The sequence below is a fragment of the Apostichopus japonicus genome, chromosome 7 (assembly GCF_037975245.1).
Source record: "Apostichopus japonicus isolate 1M-3 chromosome 7, ASM3797524v1, whole genome shotgun sequence".
In the NCBI taxonomy this organism is placed as follows: domain Eukaryota; kingdom Metazoa; phylum Echinodermata; class Holothuroidea; order Aspidochirotida; family Stichopodidae; genus Apostichopus; species Apostichopus japonicus.
In genome coordinates, this window is record NC_092567.1 from 10,261,822 (window position 1) to 10,287,014 (window position 25,193).

At 41.2% G+C, this 25,193-nt stretch overlaps 3 protein-coding genes and 1 long non-coding RNA gene across 12 annotated transcripts in view; 3 read left to right on the plus strand and 1 right to left on the minus strand.

The window, feature by feature from the left end:
* Nucleotides 1-25,193, minus strand: part of LOC139970087 (uncharacterized) — an 853,056-nt gene that overhangs the window by 346,202 nt on the left and 481,661 nt on the right. The window contains exon 8 of one of the 8 annotated variants that reach the window (XR_011793953.1): nucleotides 23,236-24,021. The exons of the other annotated variants lie outside the window; for them this stretch is intronic. The gene's annotated coding sequence lies outside the window, so the exon portion shown is untranslated. Of the gene's footprint in view, nucleotides 1-23,235; nucleotides 24,022-25,193 lie in introns of those variants that run through there. 8 annotated transcript variants of the gene reach the window in all.
* The window catches only part of LOC139970058 (uncharacterized), a 354,811-nt gene that overhangs the window by 153,618 nt on the left and 176,000 nt on the right, over nucleotides 1-25,193 (plus strand). The window lies entirely within an intron of this gene.
* LOC139970044 (uncharacterized) overlaps nucleotides 1-25,193 on the plus strand; it is a 103,348-nt gene that overhangs the window by 12,012 nt on the left and 66,143 nt on the right. The gene's annotated exons all lie outside the window — the stretch shown is intronic.
* LOC139969361 (uncharacterized) lies at nucleotides 15,018-17,207 on the plus strand. The gene is made up of 2 exons (XR_011793703.1): nucleotides 15,018-15,229; nucleotides 16,422-17,207. It is a non-coding gene; the product is annotated as an uncharacterized lncRNA (long non-coding RNA).

The window sequence follows — 25,193 nt, forward strand, 5'->3', positions numbered from 1 at the left end:
TTGATGGAAATAAGATAATAAAATAAGAGTTATACAGGGTATTAATTATAAGGCTGTATCATTCCAATCGAATTTCTGCAAAGTGCCCTTTGATGTCGGTGCCCCCCCCCCCCCCCAGATTAAAAGTGCTTCCGCCGCCCTTGGCCTGGACATCCCCAACATGAGTGTATATAAGAAACATTTTCTTTTTCATGGATGGTTGGGGGGGGGGGGGGGAGTACAGGTTTATCATATATATATTTTATACTTTTTTTGTGAGACAAATTGCAGTCTCACCCGACACAGCGACATTATCCTGCCTACGTGTCGTTGAACAATGCATGTTTTTCTGGAGGTAGCTGAGTACTGTGTTAAAATAATAAATAAGGTAACTAAATAGGAGCTTAAAAAATATACTGTCCCATTTTTCCCCTTCAAAGTGATGTAACCATTTTTTCTTCTTCTAATTTACCAAATTTTTCGGGAAGTGTAAATTTCTAAAACGTGAGATAATAAAATAAAGAATGTTTAGATGCAACTTGCAAGGCCTCAGAAGTGCCGTTTCCGGCAATCTGAGAGGCATTGTGTGCCAAAAATTTTCTTGTACGCTGCGCGCCAACCGATGGTGGCGCTCCGCTTAGATAGTGTCACAGGAACTTTCGGGCACAAAAAGTTCTGCCCCCCCAAACTGAAATGGTCCCGTACGCCTATGATTCCACATACAGGTGTGAGATATTGGTATACTTTGGTCTACTTACATAGAGCTCTGAATTACCTCTTTCGTCCTGTCACGCTACCAATGTAATACTTTTGCAATGTAGTAAAACATATGAACACCGTTGAATTGAAAAGCTTAAATAGCAAAACGACTGTATTTTAGGAGACAAAGTACCAACTTTTTAAACACTTTTTTGTTTCGCGTGCATTGTGTATACTATAGCTACTATGAAAATATTTTGGGCGTCAAGTTAGTAAATTTGTGGAAAATAGATTTGGCTCGCTTCGCGCGCACTAGCCGCATTGTTGCTGTGAGAATTATTTACTCTTTCCACATGCATGTTAGCTGGATTACCTTAACATTTTCTGCCCACTTCGCAGTCACGCATGTGTGTGTCTGTCTTCGTTTTAGTGACGCCAGCTTGTAATCACGATAACTGATGCAAGATCCGATCGGTCTCATATACTTGGTGGGTATGTTACCAATAGTGAGTAGATGGTCCCTATCGTTTTTGGGGGCCAATCTCATTAATATTCCTGAGTGGGCGGGGCTTCGAACAATTTCTTTAAATGCTAATATCTCGGCAACCGTCTTTCCGATTTTGTTCAAACTTCTTTGGTGGCATTGGTGGGAGATGGGGAACATAAGTAGACGGACTCCTTATCTCGGCAACCGAATGGCCGATTTTGTTCATACTTGTTTAGTGGCATTGGTGGGAGGTGCCGAGCCAAATGTAATTTCGTTGAAAGATGCTCGTAATCACTCTTAGTCAATGACGCAAGGTTTGATCATTCCCATACTTGGGTGGTGGATTACCCAGGGTGAGTAAGTATTCCCTATTGTTTGTGGTTCCAATCTCATTAATATTCCTGAGTGGGCGGGGCTTCGAACAATTTCTTTAAATGCTAATATCTCGGCAACCGTCTTTCCGATTTTGTTCAAACTTCTTTGGTGGCATTGGTGGGAGATGGGGAACATGTGTAGGTTATAAACATACTTCATCTCATCAATATTCATGAGGGGCGTGGCCAAATGTGATTTCGCTGAAAATTGCTCAGAACCACTTTTTGATTCCTTGCCAGAGGCAAAAGGATGATGTGCAGACATACATGTGTGTGTGTCTATATGACGCCTATTGTAACCACTATAAGTGGATGACGCAAGTTCAGATCGTTATAATACTTCGGCGGTGGATTACCCATAGTGAATGGATGATTCTTATTGTTTTTGGTTAAGGTCAAATGTCACCTTAGGTCAACAGAGGTAGGTCAAACAATTATATCTGGCTTCAAATCCAAAGGCAATGAATCACGAAGCTCTAGATTCTTGTTATGCATTATAGCCAGCTACACTACATTCCCGGCCCGTAGCATTTATGTTGTGTTACGGTCAGAAATTTCCAGGGAGTTGGGTCCAACATGTGATGAAATGTAGTGAGATATGTTAATAAGGAAGTGTGCTTACAAACTGGTGCAATATTTTGCCATTTTTTGTAGTAAAGTGTCTTCATTATTTAGCCAACATTTTCAAGCACCCCCCCCCCCCCATCTCTGCACACGCTCTGATGATGCATTCAACAGTAGCATACTTCAGTAAGTCAGGGGCGTGATAAAAATACTGATGGTGTTTGTTTATTCAACAGTATCATGTAGTCTATATACTGTTTATCATCTTTGTGATATCTGTTTTACAAGCTATTTGAAAGGATTGCCTAGCAAAGAACCAGTGGCATAGTTAGGGGCGCAATGGTATAGGGGCGCCCAAATGTGGTTTGGGCCCGTATAAACTGAACTAAAACTGTTGACATGGGGCGAAGTTTGCCCCCGCCCCCCCCCCCCCGATCGCCATTTATGCCCAATACGCTACTACAAAGAATTGAAGTCTACTATTACTTCGCGTTCCCAAAGTAAATCACTGAAGCTGCATAAAGAACTACCATACTACAGTATATTAAAGCTGTAATGCCAGAAAAGATAATCGCACGTAGCGCGACATTTTTTCAAATCTGGATTTAACCATTGACCACACTAACTATAATATCATATCGTCTCTGCTTAAAACAGCCTGACTTCGTTCAATCGGCCTCATTTTTTAGTTTTGATGACGTCACATTGAGTCATATCTAGGTTTTGACGTTATAGGTACAAACCTGTCAACCTGTTTGACTCCAAAATAGGGAGAATAACATTTTTCTGGGCCAAAAAACAGGGAGAACAAGGGGAAGATAGGGAGGTTGGTAATTTTCAACTGAAATGATATAAATACTCTTAAATAAGTATAGTCTTCTTATGCAATACAATGAGAGAATCATCCAATCAGTGTTTCTTGTTGTAGTTTACAGCAGCTCGCTTCGCTTTCTACAGGGTTTCTTTAGTAGGTCTCCATTTGAAACAGGGAACAGTGGACTCTGGGTACTGTGACTGTGACTTAATGGCTAGTATGCTAGATAGAGTCCCATCAAGCTTGAGACTTGACCGACTGCAGTCTGTCTTGTTCTTGCGAACTACACTGAATATAGCCTTTCCTGTTCAGAGTTACTGTGGGGATTTACTAAGCATAGGACTAATTGTTGGCTATTTTCAGAAATGTCGCAAGTGTAGAACTTAAAAAACCCGGGAGAATAGAATATGAAACCGGGAGGCCGGGAGATTCTGGTAAAAACCGGGAGTATCCCGGTAAAACCGGGAGTCTCCCGGTAAAACCGGGAGAGTTGACAGGAATGTAGGTACGTCAATGTGTATTTTCAATAAGCTATTTTGATTGTTTGTGGTCATGTTTCTATCTTCCTGTAATATATGTTGAGGGTGTAAAACCAATCGTTAATGAGCTGTTACAGAGCCTCAAAATAATCGTTTGCGTCCATTTTGAATTCATATTAATTGGATATAATATTCAGTGGGGACACGACAACAATATGAAAAAAAGGAAATCTCCTGTTGCAGTTAGTTCTAGGTTCACTTCCATTTTTAATGAACTAAAAGCCTAAACCCTGCCTACATCGGCTGCCCATCAATCGTCGAATTTCCAAGGAGGGGATTGTCCTGGTGAATTTGTCCGGGGGGGGGGGTTGTCCGGGGGAAGTTGTCATAGTTGGGAATTGTGCGGAGTGGGAATTCTCCGAGGGGGGGGGGGGTAATCGTCAGGGGAATTCGTCCAGTGGGGAGTTGTCCGGGAACCGTATCAAGTATGATCATATGCCGTTTATATAAACAGAATGAAACATATAAGGTGCTGTTAGCTTCAGAATATTATTTCGTTATCTGTTTTAGGAAAGGCCAATTATTAGGGACAATATATTTGTATCTTAATTGCCCTTTACAGGTACCCTAAGAAGTTCATTGGGACGCATCTAAAATATGTCCCTCTTTTTGAAAAAAAAAAATGCATCTTGTTATCCGTCTTTTTAATACCAGATGATTTAATACGTAATGGAACTGAAACATCTTATCTTCAATCTTAAAAAGATATCTAGTCATATATCGTAATAATGATAGTATCAACTAAGTACGATATCACGGGGCAAACTTCTTATAATCTTTATATTTAAAATAAAATAAAACTGTTAATAAACTGCTTATCCACTAGAGAGCTTGTGTAAGAAAATGTTTAAAATTATGTTGGTCTGACGTTTTGATCCTAACAGGATCTACTTCAGAGGCTAAATGACAAGTGGTCATTTCGATCCTACTAGGATCGAAACGTCAGACCAACTTACCTTTACACGATCTTTGTATTTGTTTGTTGTGTAAACAGTGACTGTCATACAACGGTAGTAAAGTACGTTATAAATTTAGTGTATGGTACAGGCCAAGTAAATAGCTATAACAATAGGCAAGCAAGTTCCTGATTACGAAAGGTAGGTTAGCTGTGAAAAGATGTTAATATTTATATAGTAAGTTATGAAAACGAAGGTAGATACGAAAATAAATATATTCATATTAAGAACTAAAAACAAACAGAATTGAAAGAACAGAAAGCCTTGTTATTTGAAATGTCCCCTTTTCTCATGATCCGATATGTAACAAGTGAAACACGTTTCGTTTTCTGTTATGGAAATCACTGGTTTATACGACTGAAAACGTCTATTGCTTTAATAATTTATAATCAAGTTACTATGGGTGACACGTTATTGATTTAATTTTACTGTTAGCTGAACTTTGAGCTGAATTTATCACAGTGTTTTCATCAAGCCAATGTTTGTCAAGTCAAGTCAGTGGCGTAGGAAGGTACTTTTGAGTGGGGGGGGGGCTGAAGACTGATGGCCGGCCTGGGGGAGGGGTCTAAGGGAGGGGGTGTCCCCCTCCCCCTTTGGATTTTTTTGGCATTTCCAGGTGGCCTCAGATGCAGTTTGGTGCAATATAGCACACTTCAACTCCCACTCCATTTTGTAAAGAATTTTGCATTTTCACCTGGCCTCAAATGCATTTTGGTGCTCCAAATGAGATTTTTTCTCATTTGGAAATGAAAAAGGGTTTTTCTGACTTGCGGAGCGGGGGGGGGGGGCGGCGGAATGATACTTCCGCCCCCATATTTTTCACTGGGGGGCTGGCGCCCCCCCAGCCCCCCTGTTCCTACGCCCTTGAGTCAAGTCACAAGTCTTTCGCTCATGTCAAGCGTATAACATAACAGCAGCTTATATAGTCATTCTAGACGTAAGCCTAATGATAATCAACGACCGATGTTTAACGAGACATCTTTATCAAGTGCTTCGGGTCCTGTGAATGACGTGTTTCAGTGAGCTCTTGTTACAATGCTATGGAGGCTACTCTTTTCTACAACAGTAATCATATACACTGGGCAGCAACTGAAGTAATATTGTACCGTTATGGAGGGCAGGAGTAGAGGGGTAGCTAGGGGGATAGGCCCTCAAGTATTTGTCTGCCACCCCCAGTCATATACACTGGGCAGTAACTGAAATTCAGTGTAAAACCGGTGTACGTTTACTCTCTTAATACGCAAATATAATGTTAATACAAAATCAAAGATTTACTTACTCTGTACAGAGACTAATCTTGTATCATAATGGAGGGCAGGGGAGGAGCAGAAGGGTCTATACGGCAATAGGCCCTCAAATATTTGTCTGCCACCCCTTGAAATTATCGAAACTGGAATAGAGATAAACATTATAGTATGAAACATTATTGCCTAGGTTTCCTTTTTTCTGTTGGTTTTATCTGTACCAGGTGTTAACATCCGCTCCAACTGTTATTACCAAGTACGCAATATAATATCTGAGGGTTGCTCAGAAGGAACATTGATCCCAGATTTTTTTTTAAAACATTCTTGGTCGAATTAACCCTGCTTATACCTCGACTTTTGACTATTATTTTTGAAAACAAAAACGATTTTATATCTTGACATTTTGTGGTTATATTTCTGATATTTGATTTTTCTTATAGAACAATTTAGACTGATATCGCAACTTTCCACGCTTTATAGAAATCGTAACGTTTGTCATGAAGTTTTGACGATTATCTCGAAAAAACCTGGTGTCCTCGACACTGAAGAATGTCTTCATCTAACAAGTGAACTAAGGAAGATGTGATGATCAGGCGCGGCGGAACGGGAAAATTATTGGGGGGGGGGCTAATGTGTGGAGACTGTCTAAGCGGAGCGCCACCATCGGTTGGCGCGGAGCGTACAAGAAAATTTTGGGTTTTTCAAAACCCCAGATGGCCGGAAACGGCACTTCCCGATTGTTTCATGCTGCGAATACCTAGCCCTAAAATATGGGTCTCAAGCCTGCAATTTCTCAGATTGCACGTAAAAATCTTTAAAAACATTGTAATCTGTATATTCGATGGTGTTTTAAGAGAGTAGCTATTACTCGTAGTGTACTCGCAAAGACGTTTTTGAGTGTAGTAAATTACTACTTGCCAGTGGCGTAGGAAGGTACTTTTGAGTGGGGGGCTGAAGACTGATGGCCGGCCTGGGGGAATTTTTTGCATTTCCAAGTAGCCTCAGTTGCAATTTGGTGCAATATAGCACACTTTAACACCCACTCCATTTTGTAAACTTAATTTTGTATTTTCACCAGGCCTTAGATGCAATTTGGTGCTCCAAATGAGATTTTTTTTCTCATTTGGAATGAAAAAGGGGTTTTCTGACTTGCGAAGCGGGGGGCGGAATGATACTTCCGCCCCTCCACATTTTTCACTGGGGGGCTGGCGCCCCCCCCAGCCCCCCGGTTCCTACGCCCTTGCTACTTGCAATTAAATGCAATACTTAAATAAATGTCATAAGAAAAAACAGAAAGCATTTCTTAATGTCAACAAATGGGTAACAAGTATGCATTGAAAAATATGGTAAATATTGGGGGGGGGGGCTTATCATGCATTTGCCCCCTCAACTTTTTCATTGGGGGGCTGAGCCCCCCAAGCCCCCCGGTTCCGCCGCCACTGGTGATGATCCCCCATCCCTCTTCTTCCCTCCGGCCTCCCCTTCCGACTCATACACCTCCCTTTGACACTCCAGGTATTCAGTCATTCGGTACAACGAATATCACCTTTGTGTTATTATACTAATTCTAGTCACAAGAACACTCCGTCTTCAACGCAATCCAATTCCATGATATTAAACTACTGCGTGTACATGGCTGTGCACTGAATGTAAGGAAAGATAGAACAAACGGAAGCAGGACACTTCGCCCAACAACCAATTCGCCCAACTGCCATTTCGCCCAACCTTACCATTTCGCCCAACCTTACCATTTCGCCCAACCAGCCTGGTCATTTCGCCCAACCAGCCTGGTCATTTCGCCCAACCAGCCTGGTCATTTCGCCCAACCAGCCTGGTCATTTCGCCCAACCAATCTGGTCATTTCGCCCAAACTTGAATAAATATGATATTTCAAAAGGAAACGTTCGGGAATCGTTAACGTTACAGGATACGAACCGAATACAAAGGAAACTTGAGGATTGATCAGTGTGTTAGGGGTTAGGTTTGATAGTAAACGTTCGAATATTAAGGAATATTAAGGAAACTTGAAGTCCTTTACTTTCTATAACTTTAGTAAGGAAACGTTCGGGAATTTTTAACGTTACAGGATACGAACCGAATATTAAGGAATCTTGAAGATGGATCAGTGTTTTATGGGTTAGGTTTGATAGGTTTGATATATTAAACGTTCGGGAATTGTTAACGTTACGGGATACGAACCGAGTATTAAGGAAACTTGAAGTCGTGGTTACATTGATTACATATGTGATTACACAGTGGCGGATCCAGGATTTCGCCGAAGGGGGGGCCCAGATGGGAAATGCCTAATCGTCGTCCTGGGGGAGGGGTCTAAGGGGAGTGGGTGCCCCCCTCCCCTTTGGGAAAATTTCACAAAATATGGAGGTCCTCGGTGCAATCTGGTGCTACTTTTCGTGAAAGTTTGGAGTAAAATTTATTTCCAATAAATCATGTATTCATGGTTTGCCGGGCATATATTTGCAATTTCGAGCAATGAGCTGGGATTTAAGTCTTTGGGGAGTAGGTGGTGATGCAAACTACTTTTTACCAGACTACTCCAGGCCATTTCATCTTGGATGCCCCCTTCCAGATGGAGACTATTGATGCAGTCAGAGTGCCCCTCTCACCTTCACTTTATCAGAATGATGGTGTACTCTTTTTGCAAATTTATTTACAAAAAATTACACGCACAGTGGCGTAGCTAGGATATTTTGAGTGGGGGGCCATGGGGGGGCTGTTCTTTCTTGTGGGGGGGGGCGGAGTTTACTATCTAAGCGGAGCGCCACCTTGGTTGGCGCGGAGCGTACAGAGAAAATTTGAGATTTCAGCACCCCCCAGATCGCAGGAGATGGCACCTGTGAGGCAAAATAGCAACCACTGAAAAGATGTGCAACTTTGGTGACAGAAATGCAAAAAAAGTTTTTTTCTCTTTCATGCTGACTGGCCTTGCCAACTCAGCCAGACTTTTAACTTGAGGGAAGTTGGCATCATTTGTCGTTTCAAGCTGTCAAGGCCTTTCTCCCAACTCAAACCCCTGTGGGCTACCGGTATATTTGCAGGATATGCCCACATGTGGACTTAAATAGCATTAGAGGAAGGGTGTGGAAGACTAACACGCATCGATGTTTCGGTAATGGTCCACATTGATGGCTCGGTGCTTATTAGGCCATTTATTGGGTTTCTTGAGGCAGCTGTCATCAGAATCTGGCTTTTTGTGCCAATCGATGACCGATAACATGTATTGGTATGTAAATTTCTTCTTCATATATCTAGCAACCCTCTAAAAACAAATGAGTGGATTTCATTCCATTGGAGTGATCACTCGGCGCACTTCAAATTAAGAGTAAAATTTAACTCTATTGGAGTTAACCCTCACTCCTAATATGAGTGAATATAACTCTATTAGGTGTTAAGATTTACTCCAATGGAGTGGAAATTCACTCTTATACCGGAATGTGCTCAGTGATCACTCCCATGGAGTGAAATTCACCTATGTTTTTATCAGTACATGCAGTACAGTGCATATCATCATAGACGTACGTACGTACGTACTACGTACGTTCGTATATCAGACGTACTCGATACCCACGATACGATACGGTCCTGGAGAAACTATTTCCACTCATCATTTTTTAAGGCGATACAGTAGTGAGTATTGAACAGGCCCAGCCGCATGTTTGCAGGAAATTCAGAATTCCCAATATTTTATATCTCTACCAGTAGTGAAAATCATGTTTCGACAGTTTCGTGGACATAAAAAGTAGTTTTGTGGAATATTCAATGACATATCAGGGGCGGATGCAAGATTTGTGACGGGGGGGGGGGGGGTCTGACTGGTCCAGCCGCGCCTGAACGTAAGACTATCTAAGCGGAGCGCCATCATCGGTTGGCGCGGAGCGTACAAGAAAATTTTTGGCTTTACAAACCCCCCAGATGGCCGGAAACGGCACTTCCCGAGTATTCTAAGCAGCATGTACCTAGCCTGAAAATATGGATCTCATGTCTGCAATTTCAGGCCCCCCGTAGCTACGCCACTGATCACGCATGGGGCACTTTCCCTCGAACGCGGTAAAAAAAAAAAAAAAAAAAAAAAAAAAAAATCAGGATTTTCAAAAAGGGGGGGCCCGGGCCCCCCGGGCCCCCCCCCTGGATCCGCCCCTGTTACATATGTGGTTACATTGATAAAGTGGTTACATTGATTAAATATAGTAATTCAATATTACAGACGGGTTTATATATTTTTTTTCAATTTAATAAGGAAACGTTCGGGAATTGTTAGTCAGTAGGATGGATCAGTGTTTTAGGGGTTAGGCTTGATAGGTTTTTATGAAGACCGATTCCCCTTTGTTTGGATAATAATATAACTTCCATTGTATGCGTTAACGCCTAAAGTGGTGTAATCCTCCCATAAAACCCGAAATAACTGCTCAGACTCCGATCGATATCCAGCGGACCTCACTTTTTTATTTACCTATTACGAAGTAACCTAACCCAAAATAAATCAAATTGAACTAGTGGAATAGAAAAAGTAATATTATTCTGACTGAATATTAGTAAAAATAAGGTTGGGCGAAATGACCATGCTGGTTGGGCGAAATGACCATGCTGGTTGGGCGAAATGACTATGATGGTTGGGCGAAATGACCATGCTGGTTGGGCGAAATGACCAGGCTGGTTGGGCGAAATGACCAGGCTGGTTGGGCGAAATGGCAGTTGGGCGAAATGGTTGTTGGGCGAAGTGACTAGAAAGCTAATCATCAACCAGATACATACACATGAGAGGGTATAAATACATCTTATTCAGTGAATTATGGTTTAAATTACCTTTCGCGTAAATGTTCTGTATGTAAAGGCGAACATGAATTATGAATGGTTGGGTATAAGTCATAGACATAACCGAATTATACAGTCGCTGGCCCATACATCATACAAAGTTCACTAATATATTGGTCACTCAGCCGCTTGAGGAATTCTTTAAAAGAAAAAGAAAACGTAAATACCTTGTTCTGCAGAGTAAAATTGGTTATTAATCAGGAAAAAAAGATTCAACCATAGCAGTACCATTTATGTCGGACACCACCAAGAAAACCAATTAAATCCCTTTATAAATCGAGTGATTGCCTCTGAAGGAAGGTCCATTACACCCTAGCAATCCCTACCTATAGACTCTTTTTAGGCTTGCTATTGTAAAGTGATGTGAGAAGTCATTTAAGTTTAAGGTTGGGACGATTGTTTTATTCAATCTCCCAGTCAGCATTTTGACCCATTACATACACAGTAGGCAAATATGACGTCATTCGGTCAGACCACATAATATAGCTTGTATAGGCAAGCAATACTAACTAAGAAAATCTGTCGTAAACAATTGTCAACAATATAAGTACGGTTCATTATTATCATTATAATAAATTAAGTAACGACAGTTAACGATAACCCTTGTGTATGGTATATTCTCCACAAACAATGGCAAGCCAAAGGGGGAGGGGTAGGGGGAGGGGGGAAGGGTGGTCGACCGCCCATCGTCCTTCACGGAATTGTTGTGGCGTTCAGCCGGTGCATAATTACACCACTGCTACAGTAATCCATGTCTCTTTTTCAACCTTGTATTAGCAAAGCCTTGCGCTTAGAAATACTTATATGGATGACATTTATATTCTAAATACGCCTCAAAATGCACCAATTGACGTCTGAACTTTTATTGGGGGTGGGGAGGGTGGTTGGACCCTAGACCCGCTACGTGATAGTCGGCTTGAATGACCACGGGGCATCATCCTCTCATTTATGAAATCTTTGGTTCACATCTAGTCCTTTTTGGAATGGTTCAGGCTCCTAACTTAATCCATCAATGGGCAAGTTTGAATGTGTCCTCCACTTTTGAAATCCTGCGCACGCGTACCTGTCTATGACCCCTGCAAAGAGCTGTAGTACATGACTATCGGGTCATACAATGTAGTGTCTGTGTTGCTTCATACCTTGCAAGGAACTGTCACGGAATGAAGAGAAAGGGAGCTGTCACTGAGTTCTTTGGTATAACTTGATCTGTCATAATATATAATGAGTGTATATCATAATTGTAATTAATTAATCATAAAGGTATTGCTTCATACCTTGCAAGGAACTGTCACGGAATGAAGAGAAAGGGAGCTGTCACTGAGTTCTTTGGTATAACTTGATCTGTCATAATATATAATGAGTGTATATCATACTTGTAATTAATTAATCATAATCAGGGAGCTGTTACATATAGAGCTCCCTGCTATAATTAGAGAGCTGTCACTGAGAAGAGCTCCCTGCTGTAATTAGGAAGCTGTCACTGAGAATAGTCCCTGCTATAATAAGGGAGTTGTCCCTGGGAAGAGCTACCTGCTATAATTGAGGAGCTGTTACATATAGAGCTCCCTGGTATAATTAGGGAGCTGTTACATATAGAGCTCCCTGCTATAATTAGGGAGCTGTCACTGAGAATAGATCCCTTCTGTAATTAGGAAGCTGTTACTGAGAAGAGCTCCCTGCTATAATTAGGGAGTTGTCCCTGGGAAGAGCTACCTGCTATAATTGAGGAGCTGTTACATATAGAGCTTCCTAGTATAATGAGGGAGCTGTTACATATAGAGCTTTCTGCTATAATTTGGGAGCTTACTTTGAGATATCTCCCTGCTATAATTAGGGAGCTGTTGCATATTGAGCTCCGTACTGTAATTAGACATCTGTCTTCGAGAGAGAACCTTGTTATAATTAGGGAGCCCCCTCGTTATTACAGAGCAAAATGAACGAATGCTACACATTTCATGTACGATACTTCCTCAGCCCTAACTTAGGCCTCAAATCTACAAGTCATTCACTTTCTTTGAAATGAGCGTATAAAATGGAGATGGGAGACGTTGGGGAGGGGGGGGGGTGTGAAAAGGTGAAAGATGAAGTTTCACTAATCTAGGCATGTCTTCGTATGCAAGCTTCATTTTCATCATGAGACTATATCCCCGCTGTTCGCGAGTCAGGAGAGGAATTAAAATAAATCGAGGCAGATAAAGGTGCTCATTTATACATTGTGTACCTCTGTGTCATGTTCAGACCAAGTTATGAAATATTACATATCATAACCAACACCTCAATCGTGTCTAAGCACTTAATTATATAAATGTAATACTCCATTCTCTCATATCAAATCCGCCAACTTCTTGTCTAATTTCAACATTCCTGGTGGACAAATATGGAACGCGAAAAGGGAAACCATATTTCGTTGTCTAAACTAAGTTTGTTGCTGTCTAAACTAAAGTTGTTGCTGCTGTTTTATCACGTCGTTGCTCAAACTTACGTTGTTGTCTAAACTTACGTTGTTGTCTTAACTTACGTTGTTGTCTAAACTTACGTTGTTGTCTAAACTTTCGTTGCTGCCTAAACTTACGTTTTTGCCTAAACTTACGTTGCTGCCTAAACTTACGTTGTTGTCTAAACCTACGTTGTCGTCTGAAGTTGGTTCCGTTGTCTACTTACGTTATTGCCCAATCACGTGAAATAAAAATATGGGTTATTCGCGCGAAATTCAACTTGCGCTGTGTATACATACACTTCGTTAATTTGCTGACCAATTACGAAATAGTCAGTAAGATTGACATGTATCCCAACCCAATTACAAACCGGTAAACGCTCTCCACCATGCTACTTACATGAGCTGACCCCGCCCACTTTGCTCCTCTAGGAACTTCCCGTATATGCGAAGAACAAAGGCGGCCTTGTCCACGGGACTGTTTTCCTAAACCCAGGCAGCAAGAACCAACCCCCTGCGTATAGTAATCATATGAAGCCCACGTGGTAAAGCAATTGTTGAACAGCGCCGATGTCAACAACGTAAGCGCGAAAAGGGCAAACTGATTTCGTTGTCTAATCTAAGTTTGTTGTTGCCTAAACTAAAATTGTTGCTGCTGTTTCACCATGCTGTTGCTCAAACTCACGTTGTCTAAAATTCCGTTGTCTAAACTTACGTCGTTGTCTAAACTTAGTTTGCCCTTTTCGCGTTCCATAGACAAATGCATTAAAATCCCCACTCCCACCCCGAACGCTACTAACCGATATAGTGGCGGGTGGTAACACCGGATTGTTACTAGCAGGCGCGTATCCAGGGAGGGGGCGTTGGGGGCGCGCGCCCCCCGGGTAAGAAAAGGAGGAGAGAAAAAAGGAGAAGAAAAAGGAAAAGAGAGGGGCAAAAAGAGGAGGAGAAGAGGAAGGAAGGGAAAAGAAAAAGAAGAAAGAGAGAAAAAGGAGAAAAAGGAGAAAAAGAGGGAGTAGAAGAAAAACGCCAAGACACCGGGAAGAGAAAGAGGAACAGTGACATCATTACAGCGCTGGTCCCTATTACATACACAGGGTAGCCAGTGACGGATCAAGGATTTCGAAAGGGGCGTTTGCCTCACCCTACCCCTTACACCGACAACTCCATTTTTGACGTTTCCATTTTTCCTCTCTCACTCATGATCTATATACTATATATGGTCTATCATAAGGCGTGTGTGTGTATATACGCCTTAAACAATTGTAGAATTGTGCTATGAAACCAACTGTGGCTGGTCTCGAACTCGACCGTGTCGTCGGGGAACATGACGCATTTCGGGAAGGGGGCGACCGCCCCCCCCCCCTCTTCAGCATATTTTTTTTATGATATCGCCAGTAATTTCAAAATAGAAAGTGCTTAGATGCAACTTACAAGGCCTGGGAAGTGTCGTTTCCAGCGATCTGGGAGGCATTTTCGGCCAAAATTTACTTGAACGCTACGCTTAGATAATTTGCCTACAGGCTTCGCCCCTCCCTTGTCAAATTCCTCGCTACGCGCGTGTTCGAATTTGTAAAGCAACCGCAGCAGATATCACATCATATCAGTGAGCATGAAAATGGAGTTCCAGGATGAACAGCCTCAAAACTGTCTGACTTGCCCGAAATAATAATCAAAAGTTTTTGCGCGCTCTGCGCGCGTTCAACATGTTATGGTCAATATCATATAAACAAGCATCGGTTATTTACCCTACATCGCATACCATCGTGTACCGTACGGTCCGTGAAAGTTGCGCAGTGTACCGCGGGATGCTAATGTAAACAACGAAATGTCTTATGTTGATGGAGAAAAAGGCATGGAGGTCCAATTATGTCAAAACACTCTTTTACATTAGAAATGGCGAATTAGGGGCTGCAGCCCCCCCCCCCCCCCCGACTCCTACGCCTAGGTGTGTAGTGTTCGGTTTCGGAAATATCTGCTATTTTTTTCATTTCCCTCAACCAAGTTTTGTAATAGCAGTTATAAGAGGTTTTAACATGGACGGCGATCCGTACTTCCGAGTGGGGGGATATGACCTTGTTGACTATCAGAGCCGTATATAGAGAGAGTTTGGCCAACTGGCGATTTGTGACGTCACACACAAACCATGGGCATCAAAATAGGTCCAGTTGTCGTTACCAGTTGCGCGAAACACGAAAAACACCACACACAATATATAGCAGCTTTGCACACTGTGCTCGTTGCGAACAAACGAAGCGACTCAGAATGTCAGATTTTGACAGGCATACGAGGAACAAAATGGATATCAGGTAATGAATTAGAGTATGCGTTAGTTAATGACATTTACGTTTACCTTCACACCTGAAATGCACAGAAAACTAGCTGAAAACCTGTCATTACACTTGTTTTATTTTACGCCTCATACTACTAGTCCTACTTTAGTCATACAAACGAAAAGCACACATCACAGTCCTGGCTAGGCTAGATTACAGACGCACAACTATAGCATCAGGCCTACATTAATAGATCCTTCAATTAAATAAAGTAGGCCTACACATAAAATGACAATTTATGCTTCACTGATCTTTTCAGGTTTGCCAAAAGTAGTTGTACCAGAGGTCATTGTATTAAACTCCAGAAGTTACATAGTAGGATTAATATTCGGCATAACTTTTTCTCTAAAGTCTAATACAACTTATACAAGGGTTGTGAATGGATGGAATGGTTTGCCTGAGAAGGTTGAATTGCAAGTAGTGTGAATGGGTTTAAGAATACTTTGGATGAGTACATTAAGCATTGTAATTGGGTATGACATTTGATGTCCTCGGTTTTATTCCTCTCGTATAGCCTTAGGGTCCTTAATGGGGACTTGAATGTCTCTCCTGGTCTTTTTTTCTATTAAACTAAACTATATACTTGAGTGTAGGAGTTAGCAATAGTTGGGAGTCTGTGGGCAAACCTAAGACTGATATTGTGGTGTTAATTTCTCAGGAATGTAGTACTATGCTATAGTAGGTGCAACAGATTGAATGGGTCTGTTGAGAAAAAAAAAACCTGCAACAACTGAATACTGGTGTATGTTGTAGCTTATGTATTTTCCATTAACATATATACTATACGGTCATGTCCTTAATAAGGTTTCATGGATCACACTGACATAGTGTGCCTACTTGTCAGTGTTGTCAACTGAGCACAGGGCTGATGACATCATTCAGTTTGTTATTATGCAGACAGCAAATGGCCATAATGATAATTATTAATTGTTACTTATTCTTCATACTGCCCTTATTGGCCTTACCTGAACAGTGATGTATAAAAATGCAAGAAGTCGTTAAGCTTTTCATTTAAGAATCGTTTCAGCCTGTCCTATTTCAAACATATGATTGGCAGGTTTCCACGTTACATAGCTTATCAAAATGGAGCTGTTCTGTAAAGCAAGAAAATCACACATATGCATGCATACAAACACACTTATATAACAATTTCTGAATATCTTTTCAGCTGCCCAAAGGTACTGGAATGCAAGCTCTGTTGGATGAATTAAAAAACCCTCATTGTACTCTTTTATTATGGTCAGCGTAGCTGGAACCAGCAGTGATGGTGATGTGGATTTGACAGTACCTAGACAAGAATTCAATAGCTGCTTTGTGTTGAAGTGGGTTCAACTTGCTCAAGGCCATGACAGGATGATGACTAGACATCAGGATGAATTATCTGTTGCAGAGCTCTATAAACCAGGCAGTTGTTAAAACATCCATTGGGTGACCCTCACAGTCTACCAGGCACTGCATCGCAGAAGCAAAATGAAGTGTGTGTGATACCTTCATCTTATGAGAGTGGAATGGTATCAGTGTGGCCTCTGTCAATTTGGCTTCAAGTCTTTGTTTTCTTGAAAGCTGAGAAGATCTTTCAGTGGTTTCACACTGACCTCTGTACTTGACAATTCATGTGTATTTGCCAGCTCAGGAGGAAGCCAGATTTTAATTACATTAACCAATGCTGACTTTTTTTTGGACATGTGGTACATCTGCAAGGAGGTGAAGGAAACAGTTGGAGTTGCATGGATGTGGAATCTTGTTGATAGTCTGGCAGTCTTATCCACAGATTATCCCAAAGCTTCTCCACATTGCCACATTCAGAACTTATTACATTGATAAACTTGAAAATTGCAGGAATCTAACGAAGCACCCATCAAGGGAATTTGTTTGTATAATTATTGAAAGCTGTGACCTTCTGATGTGACAGACTAATGTGAAATAAAGGGCAGTAGATTACCTTGTAAATGAACCTTGTTATTGTTTGATTGTATCTAATGTTTGCAAAATTTTAAGTTGCATGCTACCAATTGAAACATAATTCTTTCTCTATTAATGGGATATAAATACTTCTCCTTAAAGGGTGTGAAGACTCCCGCACAAAGAAACGTCTCATGCCGGTTATCTGACCTAGTTTCGAATGCGGTGTAACAGAAGTGTTAGACACCACCATTGATCCCAGAAAATACACACACAACTTGCTACCATCTGTAAATAGACATTAGTGTACAGTCCATACAAACATCACGGTCAATACCCACAACACAGTGCACATAGCAGCGTGGACATCTCAGGTCTAGATAAAAGATAACAAGGTATCAGGTTTCATTACGGTCTGCATTTTGTAGCGACACAAAAAAAACTTCACTTGCAAGCAACGGAAAGTAAACTTTTTCAGAGCGCGGCATGCGGTTTAGGGCGAGTCTTCAATACCTTTACATATACTACATCGGTTGTTGTCACTTGATCATTTGCTTGTGTGTGAGCTAAACAGCTTAAATAATATGTAAAAAAATAATACAAACTTTCAAATTGCCAGATATTTACTTGCTCAAAATCATTATCCAATCATGATTTGTTGCTATCCTTGAGTCCATTATTCAGATGATGAGGCAGATTCCCTTCAACTCTCCATGATGAAGGTAAAACCTTATATCTTAACCAACTGCCATTGAGTGTCCATTTGAAAGTTTCAAACACACAAGTGCATTGATTAAAACAAAGACTTTATTGCTGTGGTTGCAGGAACTGGATTTCAGTCTAGTAGTCACTCACCAGGTTCGTCTTTATCACAGTCTGCTAACTGTGGCTTTTTATGTTAGGAGTTTTTCTTCAGAGCACATGTCACCTTTGATTTGTAAAAAAAGTCCTGAAATTCAGGGAGTTAAAATTTACTGTCTAAAGATAATTTAAAAAGATTTTTTTAACTTCAATTGTCAATGTGGGTGTCAATTAAGGGAATAAGGAGTTACTGATACAATGACTTTCTGGCATAAGTGCATTTATAATGTGTTAAAACTTGAAAGGTGTATCATACTGCATCCCCCCCCCCCTCTTAATTTGCACTCCATTGGAATGCACAGACAGTTTTGCTTATTAATGAAATACCAGTTAACACTAACTTTTCAAGTCTTCCTTTAAAACAGTCAAACGAAACCATGCATTGCCTAAGCTAGGCCTACGCAATAGTTTGAACATTTCTTTATCAACATGTGGTGACAGGGCTCTTAAGATAATTCAGTGACCAAGACAAGAGTGTAGGGTAGTCTTTGCAATAAACATGACTAAGGCTAGGCTACCAGTACCATACTTAGCCTTGGCCTAGTGGTCTTTGAAACGTAGCCTAGGCCCCTGCTACTTTGATAAATGATAGTTGACTGCATCCAAATTAAATCAAGGCCTAGGCTATAATTTTGAAGAAGAACAAATTAGGCTGAATTCATGTTAGCCTAAAAAGGCTAGGCCAATGCTGACAATTAACACAAACCAAGATCATTTAACCATTTGGGCACTTGTTTATGGCATACTAAAAGGGTCTATATAATTAGGCCTGTATGTGTACACAGCCCACAAGTTGCCAATGAGTATACACCTAGCCTAACTAGTTTAGGCCTAGGCTACTTTGTTTTCCTTAGGCCTAGTTTAATTGGGCCTTATACTGTGCCATATTATGTAATGTGCTATAACAGTTGTAGTAATAGCAAGAATGGTCCAGGTCTAACTAAGCCCAAGCTTAACTTATGCTTCGGGCTTAACTAAGGATTAGGGCCTAGAGGCTAGCCCACCCTTTTACATTAAACATACTTTTTTAGGCTAGGCATACAATAACTAGGAATTAGGATAACTATATGTGTGACTGAAACTGCCATGCCTATGATTAGGAGAGCTGGCATAATGATATCGAATTTGCGGATCGTAAAACGAGAGAGAATTGCCATGAATGTAATTACAGAAACCAGTCTGAACGTAAAATTCTCGCATTGCTTGTACATTACTCGTATTACACTAGGGCCTATGGCTAGTATGGGCCTAGTGCTACACAGACTTTTTTTCATTAGATCTCCATCTTGTTCTTTCTACTTCCAAAAAATTCCTCTTCTTTTATGGTCAGTCGGAAAATCAAACAACAATATCCATGTTCTGACCGATTGCAGCATCCCCAGCACCATTTCTTTCATAATTTCGTACTTTTTTCGTGTACACAAACGATAGTCTATACACTGTGAGTATGCGTGTCGCCTGCTATAAAGTTTTCAAGTGGACCTATTTTACCACCCTGTGTGGGCGTTTTCCCTCTCGACCAATCCAAATCGGTTACATGGTTGGCCAAACTCTCTCTATATACGGCTCTGTTGACTATCTAAGCGTAGCGCCACCATGGGTTGGCGCGAAGCGTACAAGAACATTTTGGGATTAACAAACCCTCTAGATGGCTGGAAACGGCACTTTCCAAGGTTTCCAAGCGGCATATACCGAACTTTAAAATAGGGATATCATGTCCGAAATATCTCATAATCAGGATCCAAAATACTTTTTCTTTAATTTCCGGTGTTATTTTGGGAAAATTGCCCCTGTCAATCTTGTTTCAGGCGCTACGTTAGAATGTTCGAGAACTCTTTGATATTATTCGATGAAGAAAATGGCCTCATGCAGGCTATTATAGGCCTATACACATGCAATACACAATTACACATAGTTACATTCCTAGGTACCGATTGCTAGGGCATCCAGGTGAAATGTGTATTTAGCATTACCGTGGTAACATGAGATTCTCAGCTGTTCGAGGGAACATGTACGTGTGTAGGCCTACTATAGGGCCTATATGAATCATCGAGGTAAATGAATCTGGAGGATTCATGTCAATTGGGCGCGCGCGTACCACGCATGGAGGGTCATGTGATGTGTTCCAGGGTGGTACTAATATATTACTCTCCCCATTACGCATGATGATTTCACCCAACTAGTACGTAAATGTGTATGCGTGCTTAGAGCAGCAGACGACGTGCAACCGTTACCTAGCAATAACCTTGCCTGTAGCCTGACGTGATAGCTATATTCCCGTCGAGCAGCATTAGGCTCTGTTCCATGGAGAATTCCATGGTTGCACTGAACTAAACATTTCCCCACAGCAACACGCCCAGTTCAACAATCCTTTTCGACAAAAAATCGTTCTTGAAATACAATTCAGACATCGACATCGACATTTTCCGCTGCAAGCCCAATGTATCTATACTTGTTCTGTGCCAGCATGTCTAACGTTAGCATTATTAGCACTATTTCGTAGGCCTGAAGTACCAGTACCTTCTTATGCCGTTAGTTCCCATGTCCGAACCGACAAATCTTTCACGAAGTCACTAACACTATTCTCGAACTGCTACAGAGAAATATCAGTTTACCTCGATGGATATGAATACTATGAGGGTGCATATATGTACTATATCAATACCGTGGGCGCAGTAATACATTTTGTTGTTATAGGGCCAATGAAGCCTACAGTCAACTATTCTTGCTTTATAAAGACGCTTTATTTGAAAAGATCGCACTGCGTTTATGGTAGGCGAGAAATGAAGCTAAAAAAGAGCCGTACAATAACGATGATGCATAAATGTAGGCATGAAAATATTCTTATCCCTGGCATTTGGTGGGGGAATATGGTGTATTACATTCCCCCCACCCATTTTCATGGGGGGGATATATCCCCCCTTCCCCCCAGGATCGCCGCCCATGGGTTTTAATATTTGTACACCAATAAATTAACTGTGTCTGAATTTTCGAAAATTTCTGACCAACATTCTTTATCACACTTCCCTCTACTCGTGCAATTTTGACCGGTCTGTTAGGGGTTGAAGGAGGTTTTTCTATATTGGTTGTCCATAGATGAAATTTTGTGCAACATTATGGGTATGAGAAATGTGAATTTTCAAATTCTGAACAAATAATGGGCTTGACGGATATTGTGGGCCGCGACGTAGAATCACCTATAAAAAGCAATGATCCACAGGACATGCGATGAGGTCGAACATGATTTGTGACTGGTGACAATCTTCAAAAAGGTTATGGATGGAAAAAAACTATCGGGAAATACTTGCAAGGTTCTCAGGCAAAAAGTGTACATCTGGTTGGTCATTTTCAAGCCCGAGAGGTGCCATTTCCGGTGATATGGGTGGTATCAAAACCAGAAATTTTTTTGTACGCTGCGCGCCAACCGATGGTGGCGCTCCGCTTAGATAGTAATTCGCGCCCCCGGGTTAGAAAATCCTGGATACGCCCCTGGTTAGGGTAATACTGCTTAAAGTTTCTTCCTTTGTTTTGAGATGTGACAGACTCGAGTTTTGCGAACATATTGTTTCAGTTATTACTACAAATTAACAGCAGGCAGTGATTAGTTCACCAGTATATAGGCATAGGAGATAAAGCTACAAACACAACCAACTGCTTTAAGCTAAAATCGATCATGCTCTGATCAGGAGCGTCAATCCGAATTGAGAGTTGGGTGGGGTAGGGGGCATAAATAGGAAACATGAATAAACCGAAGGAGTCGACTTAGCGCAAAGCCTTTTTGGGTGGGGTTCAGGGGCGAATCCCCGCCAGTGGTCCAGGGGTCGGACTCTACAAATCTTCAGGTTTACTTCTGTTTGGTGCCTGAATTGATATGACATTCATAAATATATTTAATAAAAGTCACATTTGACAAGATTAGCCTTGAATTAAAAAGACTTATCTATTTCACCTCCTGATGTAACTTATAGCATTAATCATGATTATTCAGATTGACACTTAAACCCAAAAGGAAACATCTAAACTTTGAACACAAGGTTATCTAGTTATCCAGACATATACAACATGCACGTATGGTATTATAAATACATTTGAAAAGCACTATTTGGTATTTAGGCACGTTCACTTCATCGGAAACAACAAATCATAAAAATAAATATAAACATCAGGGCCGTAGCCTGGGTAGAATTCCTAGCAGCAGTTAAGGAACATCGAGAAAAAAATGTATCGTCCAAATGTTACATAGCGATGCTTTGATGTGCGGATATACAGTACGGTATACCAGGCGCTTTTTCAAGAAATTTGAGTGGGTTGGTCATTTCCAAAAAGGGACCATCATGACACTATCTAAGGACCTACTGCGGGTAGGGGAGGGGGGGGGGATGAACTGAGTGAGTGGACCGTGTATTCTTAGTAAAACATTGTGGCACTAATATAGGGGATAACAGTGAAACATACGTAATAAGTATATTTATGAACCGTAGTTTCACGTAAGGCTGCTACACTGTTCATGCAGGTTAAATTTTTGGAGCTCTCTACCTTTATTGTTATTATAATCCCCCTCTGCCACCAGCCCGCCCCCCCCCCCCTCTGAAAAACCACCAGAAACAGTAGTCGCATCAGAGATCGTGCATATACGTGATGAGCATTTAAAGTAAACCTTATGTTATTTGACCGCCACTCCTACAATACGTGTCTAGAATCTCAGAGTTTGCACACTACAGACTAATTAAATCAGAAGAAATGATATGAACATTTATCGTAGGCCTACTTTCATTTAGAAAGTGTAAATCACAGGGGGCAGCTACCCATGCGCAGGCTACGGCCCTGAATACTAAACTACTGCGTGTAAAGAGCAATGCACTGACCCTGTTAGGAAAGATAGAAAAAATACCGTTTATAACCATCGTCCCCTCCATCTCCCAAACCCTTTCCATCTCCTCAACCCCCTCTATCTCCCCAACCCCTCCATATCTCTCAAACCCCTCCATCTCCCCAACCCCTTCCATCTCCCTCACACCCCCCCATCCCCCACCCTCTCCAACCCCTCCATCCCCACCCTCTCCAACTCCCCAACCCGCTCCATCTCCCTCACGCCCCTCCATCCCCCACCCTCTCCAACTCCCCAACCCCTCCCTCAAACCCGTACAATCCCCTACATCTCCATCAAACCCCTCCATCTCCATCAAACCCCTCCATCCCACCCTTTCCATCCCCACCCTCTCCATCTCCCCTCTCTTTCTCCACTCCTCTAACAATTTATTATATTATACGTAAAGTATAATTATACAAGTATAAATGAACAACGGAAAACTTTCTGGGAATAATAAACAAGAAAAGAGGAATTAAAGTTCAACAGTAAACACAATAATCAGCATCTCATGAATAATCATCAACCATATACATAAACATGAGAGGGTTTTATTACATCATTAGCCTTAACTAACATCATTGGAATTCATTACATTCTAATTAATTAGGTGTAACATTACCTTTCAAGCTAATGTTCGGTCCACATAGAGGCGAACATGAATTATGAATGGTTGGGCCTACATCATGGACAGAAGCGAAGTATAGTCTCTGGCCTTATACACCATATAAAAGTATGTTAATATATTTATCACTCAGCAGCTTGAGGAAGTATTGTTTATAACACAACCGCCATTCTTTCTATTTATTACGAAGACCAACATTGTATAACAGCAGTATTGACAGAATAATAAATATAACCATATATAGTAATCAAGAAATATGAATGTAAAATGTGACCAGAATAGAACATAGAACAGAATAAAGAGATGTATAGAATATGATAATAATATATATCTAGGGTTAACGGAAATCAAGAGCTAAGATTCAATGCACAAGGCATCTCCTAAGTTGTAAAAAGATGCCGGTCTGGTGTATGGCAAGCATCAGTTACAATAATATTCAAGGCACGTTTTACGAGAGTAATATTGTGGATTGGACAGCAACTGAACAGGTTCTGCTACTCCTCTCTCTCGACACTGAAAACATAACATAAATTAATGTAAAAACATGGCACAACAATATTGTTGACTGACCACAGCTTATTTTAAGTTTGTGGACAGCAATTAGAATCCTTAGATAGACTTATGGCAACATCTCCTTATTTATGTATCAATATTGGTAGCAAATTTACAGATATGGGTATACGATGACTGTGAAATTGCTGGCTACCCTACACAATGTTTCTCACATATGAACAAACTATATGTATAACACAGTTCTATGTAACTGATTGATCTCAACAAGAGTATTTCATTTTAGAAATATGGATTTCAGCATTCATCAGTTTAGTCCTCAGTACCCAACAAACTGTCTATGTACCTGCATGGTAACTCAATATGCTGAAAATAAGTTTGGGTTGATATGTTACAGCATGCCATATGATCTTGGGAGTAACCCACAGGTGGCAATGCACATATAACTTCAAAGACTTGATACTTCATAGTTTCTCAATTTCAAACACATCCCTGATCAGATCAAGGTACACACTACAAAAACTTATAGACCGGGAGCCCAGAGGGTTTGGTTAGCTGGGAAGGTAACCAATTGCCTTGTACATCACAACGTTCACAGTGCATTCCTGTATATGAAACCAGACGACTGGCAAACCGGGTGTGGTGGGTGTGGCTGGGAGAGCAATTTTAAAGTCACCTCAAAGCTAACCTAGATCAGCTTTCATGGTAACCACAACAAAGTAAGTACAATGTGTCAGGTATGGCCCCAAGAGCAACAAATGGCCATCGCCAGTAATTATTGGTGGTGGGGTACCCCTGCCAGTCATCAATAATTGACCCCTCACGGCTGACCTAGGTCAGCTCATGAGGTAACCACTTGAAACCTACTGGAAAATGATGGTTAGGACTTCAGATACAAGGGATGGGCATTGCCAGTAATTGTTATTGGTGGGGTACCCCTGCCAGTAGACCCCCAAAATGCCCCTCCCCTCATTGACCTAGGTCAGCTCATGAGGTAACCAATTGAAAACTACTGGAAAATGATTGGCAGGACTCTATATGTAAGGGATGGGCATTTCCAGTCATTTTTATTGGTGGGGTACCCCTGCCAGTAGACCCCCAAAATGCCCATCCCCTCATTGACCTAGGTCAGCTCATGAGGTAACCACTTGAAACCTACTGGAAAATGATTGGCA